The following is a 10,358-nucleotide window of genomic DNA, read 5'->3' as shown; positions in this document are numbered from 1 at the left end:
CCCTGAACTTTCAATGCAAGTTTTGCATGTACATCGACCTTTCGGTTCATAGATAGATGCTTAACATAACGTAGTCATCGCATAATTCTCTAAATAGAAATGACACGACATTTCATAGCATTGTGAAATTCGATAGAGGGAACAGTATTCACAGTCACTGACAGCCCCTCGATGCCATTCCATTCCTCGCCGCTGATTCGGACTCACCCTTTCAATTACTACGCATCCATTGCGCTCATGCAGTACGCGTACTTTCCAGTAATTTAGTTGGAATACACATAGTTGATGACCCCCATAGAGACGACAATGCACTCGGTGCAGTCTGCGCTTCCATATCCGGCATACCAATTGATGGAGCGAACCGGAGTACAGCGTAGAGTCAGCCCCGACCCAACCAGCATCCGAATGAGATTCTCCCAGCTGGAAATAAATGAAATTGCACACACAAATGGATCCGTATATATGCTTAAATGCTTTTGTTATATTTTCTGTTCGTTTATTTAACGTTTCTTCAATTTACATACTCTCGTATCTAGTGTCGCTTATTGGTTTGCCGAATTTGCATTTTTATTTCGCGTTGCATTTCGTTCTTCATCTTTCGTTCTCGTTCTCGTTTTCATTTTCATTGTTTTATTTAGTTTTGTTCTCTGTGTTCTGTTGCTTAGTCATTTGCTTTAGTTAGTTTGCTTTTGCTCAGACAGTTGTTGTTTTTGTCGTTCATAAATATGTAATGCTAATTGGTAAATTGTTTCAGATATTATGCTTTCCGCATTGATGTGCGTGTTTTCCATACATAAATGTGTGTGTAGTTTTTATGTTTTTTTTTTCGTTAGATTTGCTTGGAACTTGTTTACTTTTATGCTGCAAAAGAGTCTCCTCTGGCGAGAGTGTGTGCATGATTGTGTGTGTGTGTGTGTGGTTTCCTATGTATGCATGGCTTCATGTAGGTACAGTGCGTTTCAGAGCAAGAAGCATGCGGAAATCGATATGGTACTTAGTTGTGGAAACATTTGAGGAACTACTGCAAATTATTTGTTTAAACTGAGTTGCAAATTAGAGCTGAAACCAATAGTTTTAAAATGTTGAAAATATGATTTCACTTATCAAAAAATGTTCACATAACTTTGATGTTCTATTATGCAGTTTCAGTCATCGATTTGAATCACTAAATCTCAAAGAACTTTTTACATTTTTACATGCTCCTACATTTCTGAAACGCACTGTCTTGGGGTGTATGCATCTTAATTGGTATTTCGTGTGGCGAGTTGTCCTATAAATAGCTAAAGCAGCCTAACCGTACTTGATGTGTGTGTGTGTGTGGAAATATATGCAACTCTATTTACAGATGAAATCGAATTCGCTTTCGTAACAAAGGAAATTTATGTAGAGTTCCGATAACAATGTAAACGCCAAGTATTATCAAACATGGTTTTGTTTTTTTTTGTTATTTTTTTCATTCATTTAAAATTAGTATCACTAACAAGCTTTTGTTTTATATTTAATAATTTCTATCATCAGAGGTGGAGTGGGTGTGGAGGAAAGTCAAGTGTCCTTTGTCTGCCTTTTCACTCGCGTGTCCTCTCTCTCTCCCTCTCTCGCTCTCTGGTCTACATTAGTTCAGTGTGGTGTGTGTGTGTGTGTGTGTGTTGTGTGTTTTAGGTTAGATCCTGCCGCTAAATATAAAGTTTTACTTTTGCTTGGTCGTCAATTGTATAAGTAAGTTTATGCATAGGCAAAGCATTTTGTGGTATCTACATATACACCATAAATGTAGTTATATATCTACATGACTAACCCGAAGAATTCTATCCAATTTTCAATTTTCACTTTTTATACAATTTCAAAATGGTTTCGTTTTTCTCTGCTTTAGTGTGGGAGAACTGAGAAGTGTTTTGTGTGTCTGTGAGTTTTAGCTACTTAGAACCTAGGCTTAAGTAAAGCAATCTGTGACAGTCACGCCCATCGACACAGCCCGCCCCCACAGAGTTCCTAGTTGCATACATTTCTATATATAAATGATTTACTCGTTTACTTGCTAGGAATTGTAAATTTTATGCTACATAAATCCGAAAAGGACAATCAAAATAATCTCTCGAATATTTACAGCGGGCTCAGTGTGAGGTGGGGTTGGGGTTGGGGTTGGGGTTGGATTTGGGGACACTGTCATTGGGGGGATATGTGAGAGCAACTACCAGGGCGCCTATCATCATGCTCATTCTCATACTCATCTGCATGCTAAACTGGAAAAATGTTTTGCAATATTTTTGTGTGAATAAATTTCATTCCATTCTTGTTGCTGCTTTTGGAAAATTGTTTTTCTGGCTTCGTTGATGTCCAACTTTTGATGGTGACAACTTTTTTATAGCCTCTCTGCTCTCTGCCTCTCTGCCTCTCTGCTCGTTATTGTTATTAATAATTTATTGATACAACAATCTGTGATATCTTAGAATCGTACCCGTGCCATGCTATATTTATTTATTTATTCATTTTTAGTTTTCATCCTCGTTTGCTCGGGAAGTTCTCTCTCTCTCTCTCTCTCTCTCTGTGTGTGTGTGTACGAGTATGTTTGTTTGTTTCTATATAATTTAATAGTAATGTGTGTGGGCATGGAATATACTAAGCTACATACAAATTGCTCCGATGCTCAGTGCTCCCCCTTTGATACATAGTTGCGGGCTTTCAATTTGTTGTGGGTTCCTCTGCTGCTGCTGCTGCTGCTGCTGGTTCTAGTTTCTGTTGCCTTCACATCGCTGATATAAGGGCCATATAATCTGCAAATATAGCGAAGCGAACAAATATGAAAATTCGATTAGCGGTTCTCAATTCAGCGGCATGGCAAATACATTATTCAACGGTCAGTCAATGCCAACTCCACTCGATTGAATCGAGTCCTTTCATTGCATATTTTAGTGTATGGAAACACAAAGTCCGTGGTCAAATTGTGGCACGAATCGATTGATAGGAGGACTACAATATTTATTTAGACAGAGGTCACTCTGTTTCTATATTTATTGTTTGGATATAGTGCTGCAAATTGTATTCAAATTCGGAATTGAATTGGGTGTCTTGGGGATGCATAAATTAAATTCAAGTTGCGGGTTGAATTGTGAAGTGGAAAAAGTTGCAACTAGTTAGAGAATTTATCTACTTCTGGGGAGAATTATCATACAATTTGGGGTGAATGGGAAAGTTTACTCTTTAGACTAGCAAATCAAAAGCCAATTATATGCCAAGCACCCAAGTTCAAGTATGGGTAATTCCTAGCTCTAGTACGCATAAATAAATACATAAAAGCTTCCAATGTAATGTGCCAAAAAACCCAATTTGTCCAGATAATGACACAGCATAGGAGCACAATTTTATATCAAAATGAACACTTCTGCTATCGGTTCAACTACATCTGCAAACATTTATAAAGTAGCTTCTTGTGTTTACGTACATAATCATTGTGCCATGCCGAACTAACAATATTTAATGGGTTAAATAAATTTAGTTCATGGCACCCAAATTAATGAACTTTCGCCAGCAATTAGCTCTTATAAATTTATTACATAATGCATGCGAGCAATTTCTGATAATGCGAATTTGGGGGCGTGGGGCAGCCCACAAACGCTCAACCCTGGGGCTGGCCCTGCCACAGTCAATGCCATTAGCTCTCAACACTTGCTGGGCTCTGGTTCAGACTCATTTTGGATAATGGACCATTCAGTTATTTGTTATTAGCCCAAATGGGCATTCAGCAAACCTAAAACCCGTCCAAAAATATGGCATCACTCGGGGAGGGGGCAGTGACCAACTGTAAGTAGCACTTCCAAGCAGAATCCAATCGATTTTAATAGTTACAACCCAAAAGGTTTACTCAAGGGAATAGCAGCGGGTCTGCAGCTACATAGGTATGTAAGGACGGTGCGTATCAAAAGTATAAGTACATACATATGTAAATAATTATACTCGTGTGCCATTTCATATTTTATGGATGTATTTTGTTGTCAAATTTGATGGAAAAGGAACAAATATTTAGTCAACAATTTTTTTTACAATTCGAGTAACTTCTTGGATGGCTGTCTCCCCATTCTAATAATTGACTTCCAAGTTATAGAACCTTTACAACCTTTTGCGAGACTCGTAAGATTAAACTCAACACTCGACTTATTCATCTGCCTTTTTTTGCAACATTTTTACCAACCTCTAAGACCATCACTTTTTAGTGTCCTAAACTTTCGCAACGCACTGTAGGCCCATGGTGAGCTGTGACTAGTCTGGGGCTGACAATTTTTTAATCAACACAAGTCGGGCAGCAGCAACAACCGGCACTGGGCAAATACTCAACGAGCAAATGCAAAATATTCTCCATGACCATTTTGGCACGTGCTAGCCTGCCGCTGTTGTAGCTGTTGTTGTTGTTGTGTGTTGTTGTTGTTGCTGGTGATTGTGTGAACCTTGATTAACGCAACAGGAGATGGAATGGGAAGGGTATGATGGGGGAGGGCGGCAACATCAGCGTTGGGAATATTGTTGCTGTTTGCCAAATCTCTTGGCGCTGCCTCTCTAAATTTTAACTATGAATGTCCTGGGCTACCCAGTCCCAGTGCCAGTGCTCCTACAACAGTAACAAAATGAATGTGTGGTTATGTCTGTGTGTGTTTGTGTGTGTGTTTCTATGTGAGTGCTGCGGCTGCTTGTGTGTGTGCAAGTTGGCAGTAAAATTTGTTTACCAAAACCTTCTTAGCTTGGCTTAGTAGCCCCGCACCGCCATTGTTTGTGTATTTGCATTTCGGCTCCTCTAGTGCCTTGTGTCCCAGGCCCCTACCCAACCCCACCCCTTTGTTGGTTGCTCTTCGGCGGGGTGTGAAATTTCATGCATATATGTATCTATGAGTTACAGTGCGGGTGTGAGTGTGGGTGCGGGTGATGGTGCGGGGTGCGGCTGTGTATGTGGGTGGCTGGTTAGACTGTTTCGTGGAAGAGTTCGTGCCTCGCCTTTGGCCTTTTTGCAGCTTTTACTTTTTTCCCCGGCTTTTGTTTGTCTTGCTGTTGTTGTTGCTTTTGTTTGCTGATTCCACTCTTCCGCCCTCGCTGTTTCTACTTCCACTTTCCCACTGTTGCTGCTTCCACTGCCGCTGCTCCCACTATCGCAGTTGCTGCTCCCACTGTCCCACTCTCTCACTGTCGCTGCTCCAACTCTCCCACTGTTCCACTGTCCCTCTGTTGCTGCTGCTCTCCCAGTCACGCTGTTGCTGCTCGCTCTGCGGCTGTTGCTGCTGCTCTCCCTGTCCCGCTGTTGCTGCTCGCTCTGCGGCTGTTGCTGTTGCTCTCCCTGTCCCGCTGTTGCTGCTCGCTCTGCTGCTGCTCTCACTGTCCCGTTGTCCCACTGCCGTTGTTGCTCCTCCTTTGCTTTGACCAGATCGGACTCGAAACGGCGACACATTCAAATATCTCAGCGGGTGAAATGTAAATCGTTTTACCGTTTCCCATTACCATTCTTTAGGTAGCTGGGAAAAGCAATTGAGCTTATGCCGAAAGCGCAACAGGCAGGTCTCGTTGAACTTAAATCTCATATTAATTCGTATTTATATTCAAAACCCAAGCAACAAGTTGCTCGCACATCTGTAGCTTTGTGATTTATAAAATTCAATAACTATTGAATACTCTCGTAGTTAGGGTACAACTGTAACGGGTTCCAACCCTTTTAGGTTCCATTCTTTATTGTTATTGCTAGAATTTTATATGCCACCACAGAAAGAGGCAGCAGCTGCGAGCGGTAGAGACAGGGACAGGGCAGGGCGGTAGAGGCAGAGACTGGGACTGGAACTGGAACAGGCAGAAGTTGGGACAGGGACAGCGAGAATTATATGAAGCCACAGCCGCAGCCCAGGCACAGTGGGTGAAAGCTGAAATATCGCACCAACTATTGTGTGTGTGTGTCCCGGCAGGCAACCGCAACGTGTTATGCAAATCTGGCAGCAGCCGTGACAGTGGAGCTGGAGGTGAGGCCCCGGCCATGTGTTGGCATTTGTATTGCCATGAGGCTCAGTTGACCAGCTGCAGCCCCAACCGTGGCTTTAAAAAACAATTTAGAAGCTTTTGGCTCAGCTTTGCTTTTTCCTTGGTCGGCACTTTTTTCGCCAGCCACCACTATTTGATTCACTCAAAATGTTAATTTAAATTGCAAAAAAAACTCCATTGTTTCGTGCTCATTGTTCTTTTCATGTTTACCTGCCATCTTTTCTTTCTTTTTCGTTTTCTTTTTTGTTAGTTGCCTTTTGCGCTTTCCTCAATTAGCATTTTTCGAGCGTAGGCATAAAGGGGTCAAGCTGGGGGAGTGCCAGGAGCTTGTCGCATTAAAAATGATATCCTAAGTAGATTGTGCAAATTGCTAGCAATTAGATTTAATAGCTCGTTCAAGTGGGTCGTTCATAAGCGGGGGAGCGATAAAGAGAGAGCTTTGAGCGAGCGATGGGTTCGCTCTTGAGGTTCTCCCTTTTCCATTCGCAACTCAAAGCAAATGGCAAAGCAAATCGGTCAAGAGCACAACAAGACTCAAAGCCAATAGAAATGGACAGCAAAAGGATGACGCGCCTTCAAACTGTGCATTCAAAGGCTGGTCCCAATGCAAGACGAAAGATAGAGCCAGTCCTGCCCTCGCTTTTTAGGCTATGAAAATGAGAGTTTATATGCCAGCCACAGCCAACGGTGGCATAAAAAGCGAATAAAAAGCGTAGTTTCTGTTTATTTCTAGTGCGCATGAAATTCTTCTTTCAACTTAGGGCTGTAAAATTCTTAAAACTCAAGACTATGAGATGCTGCTTTAAAGTGGAAGTTCCTATGTCTCTTTGGCCTCTAACACTTAAAAAAGTTCAACCAATTCTCGACCGGAATCAAATTTGTACAATTTTACATTTAATTTCAGTTTTGATCACTCTTCCCTTAGCTCTAAGTAAACAGAAAGCGCACGGAAAGTGCCAAGGAAACTCCAAGTTAATCCAAAACTTCCGCCAATTAGCAATTAAATGCATGAAGTTGCGGAAGACAAAAACCTCCAGCAGAAAGTTCCCCCACATAACAAGTGAAGCACATGTCCAATCACTTGTGCCATTTTGTGGCCCAATCAAAGTTTCTATGGTGCTTGAGGGGATAAAAAAAAAGAAAACCCAAAAACAAAAACTGGAAAAACACTGAAAAGTTGAAGAACTTTTGGCCGATGCCTCATCGTAGAATTCATCGACGGTCTCCGGCCACAAAACAATCAAAGAGGGGCCCCAGCTGTGTGCCAAGGGGCGTGGCTAGTACACGCACACATATTCCAGGCCAAAGGGGGCTGGAAAGGGTTGGCAAACAATAACTTCAATTATGAATATTTCAGGCAGCAGCAGGAAAGAGTTGGAACACGCTCAAGCAGCAGGAAAAGGACAAAGTTTGCTTCGTTTGGGGCAAGGAGAGGAAACTTTGTGACTGCTCGGCTGAGGTGAGGACAGGTCAGAAGGAATTGACTTTGATCTTGGTGCTGGTGTTGGTGTTGGTGTTGGTCCGGTGCCACCGGGGCCATGTCCTTTGCCGGTGTCTCTGACTGGAGTAGGAGCTGCTCTGGCTCTTGCTCTGCCTTTGTTTGCGTTTCAAACGCAACTTAACTGGCTCCCTGGAAGGAAGGAAGGAAGGTTGAAAATTGAACAAACAGCTCCTTCAGATGTCCTCTGGCTGGGCAGTGGTGGGTGTGCGACAATTAAATTGACTTTGCGCCTGGTTTAATAAGCATAATAAGCCCGTTGGCCGGCTGGCCGGCTGGCTGGGTCACGGGTTCAGGGCTAATTAATAATTAAATTAAACTTCCGTCAGAGCTATCAAAGCATTAATTGCTGTCCACAAATCTGGAGCTTAAGACAGGCACAAGACAGCTTTGCCAGCTTCGCAATCCCTCAAGTGGCGAACCGGCCACACCTCCTCCCCGGCAGGCAACACTGCCACTTCCGCTGCCAAGTTTGCCAAAGTGTTGCCTTGTTGCTTCCGCTGGCAGCTCAAAATACCAGGGAGGGGCGGGGTGCAGCCTGAGATTGGATTGAGCGATAATAAAAAATGAGCAAATGCCCCAATGAAACAGGACGCATGTAATGTGAGGCAAAGGAAAAGGCAAGTCTGCCTGTAGGACAACTTCCGTTGGCGGCATTTTGGCGCCGTCGTATGTTTGTCCTTACGGAGATGAAAGTGCCAGCGAGAGTTGTGGAAGTGGAAGTGGATCTGTAACTGGAGCGCGTGGTAAGCATCCGGGTGCCAGAAATTCTATAGCAATAAAATGATTTATTTGCCCATATTTCCGACGAGCAGGAAGGAGGAGCAACAGCAGCAGCCTTGAGACAAACTAGAAACGGGAATGAAGTGGGAACTGCCATGGTGAAATGTGGAAATATGCCAAAAGCCTTCGCTCTTATTGTCTTATGCGGCACGCATCAAGGACATGGCAGGGACTCCAGCGTGAATTACTCATAAAAACGTAATCATTTCATTCCCGAAAAGGACAGGGCCATGTGAGTGTGAGTGTTGATAAGAGTGCCGGACCATAGCAACAGATTTCCCATCTCTCACTCATCCTGCCGGCTGTACTCCAGCTCCAGTCCTGGTCCCATCCTGTCAGCCTTCCTTCGTTTTATTGCAGCCGCAACTTTTATTAAATAGCCATGGGGAACAAGCCAAAGCCCAAGGAGAAAGAGAGCCAAACAAAAAAAACCCATTTCTGGACTACCCGAAAAATGTGGAACCTTATCTGCAAATGTCGTTTGCCTTCCTGCTGGCCCCAAACGCCACGAAGGACACGAAAAGAAAGTAAAGCAGAGTAAAGAAACAGGAAAAAGGAAAGGATTCACTTTGGGCCGCCTTTAATGGCCTTAAAATAGCTGCCATGAATGCCATTTGCTCAGTTTATCAAAGCCAATGCCGGGCCCATTGACGTAGATAAATTTAATTTACCTTCTTCTGCTCGTTGTCTGTTCTATTGCCTGCCGCCTACTCGTGTATGTATTTATTTGTATGCTGATTTTGGAAACGAATTTGCTTGATGGAACAGCAACATTGAGTTTTATGCAGCTTATCAGGGACTAAATTGAGTTAGGCCGAAGAAATAAGGCGACGCACGAGCACATCACGCATACGCCGCATGTGTTCGCTGGTGGCAGCACTCCGCATTGGGCACGTGCCATCAATATTATCGGCAGCATTCGAACGAGCATTTCAACGAGCTTAATAGTTGTATTCCATTTGTCCAATTTCTGATTGCATTTACATACATTTTTGTTACATTTGTTATTCTGCAATAAAACCCAACTGAAGTCAGCTTCCGTCTCGCTTGATATTTTATTCAGTTGATCAATAAATCTGATTACACAACATTGTGCCTATTAAATGGGATGTATGCAACATTTTTAATTGCAATTTAATTGGCCGGAAATGCAACTAAGAACAACAAATGAAGCAACGTATTCAATTATAATAAAATAGAGATAAAAGTTGTGCAGGGTTAAGGCAATGAATCAAGTTCGAGCGCAAATCAATTTCCTTCGTTGTTGTTGCAATCAAGAGCCTATGTTTCAATAGAATAAACTCCAAAAACCATAAATCCCTGCCTAATACGTTGCTTAATTTAATCAGCCATGAATAAGTGCCTCAAATCGATATTGACCTTAGGCTCTCAGAACTCTCAGCAAATATTTATTGTTGTTGAAGGTTGTTGCAATATCAAATAATTGACATGGTAATCCACCCGGTACTTTGCCAGTCTCATGGATTAAGTTCTTTGCATGGCTATAATGAGAGTCTTGGGCAAACCTTTGGCATTCCTTTCGTCGTTAAACCATTAATCAATTGTCATAAATTTGTACTACATTTTCAATGGCTTTGTCGTTGGTCGTGGACTAATTTGACGCTTGACAAAGCCACCAATCAAGCAGCTAGCCCAATCATTTAATTGCAATTAGAGCTGGCCCTGGCCCCCACTTGTCAATCACTTCGCCCGTCCTCAATGTGTGTGTGCCACCGCCGTCTTGACGGGCCAATTATAGCAGTGGAACTCTGAAAGAGTTGAGCAAACGAGGACAAGAGCACTGAAAAGTACTTTTCCAGGGAAAAATCATTCAATCAATTTGTGGGGACCCAAGGAAAACATTCTCCAGTTTTTTTTGTACCCATAATTAATAGCACGGCAATGGGCAACCAGCAGGCCCTGGCCCTGATGCACCCCTAATGGCATTTTAATTACTATTTCAAACGCAAAAGGCCAAAAAGACCCAAAAACAATATCAAGTTTCAGTGCGGGAAGGGAGTACATAGAAATATATGTACGTACATACATTTGTACATATTTACATATGTAT

At 42.5% G+C, this 10,358-nt stretch overlaps 1 protein-coding gene across 2 annotated transcripts in view; it reads right to left on the bottom strand.

Annotated features, from left to right (window-relative positions):
• Positions 1-804: 804 nt before the first annotated feature.
• The window catches only part of LOC117589487 (patj homolog), a 29,380-nt gene continuing 19,826 nt past the window's right edge, over positions 805-10,358 (bottom strand). For both annotated transcript variants that reach the window (XM_034281449.1, XM_034281450.1), the window contains one exon: positions 805-2,771. The gene's annotated coding sequence lies outside the window, so the exon portion shown is untranslated. The remainder of the gene's footprint in view (positions 2,772-10,358) is intronic.

Source organism: Drosophila guanche, unplaced genomic scaffold, assembly GCF_900245975.1.
Source record: "Drosophila guanche unplaced genomic scaffold, DGUA_6, whole genome shotgun sequence".
Classification (NCBI taxonomy): domain Eukaryota; kingdom Metazoa; phylum Arthropoda; class Insecta; order Diptera; family Drosophilidae; genus Drosophila; species Drosophila guanche.
Note: the sequence above shows the minus strand (reverse complement) of the source record. Positions and strands in the feature narration are given on the sequence as shown.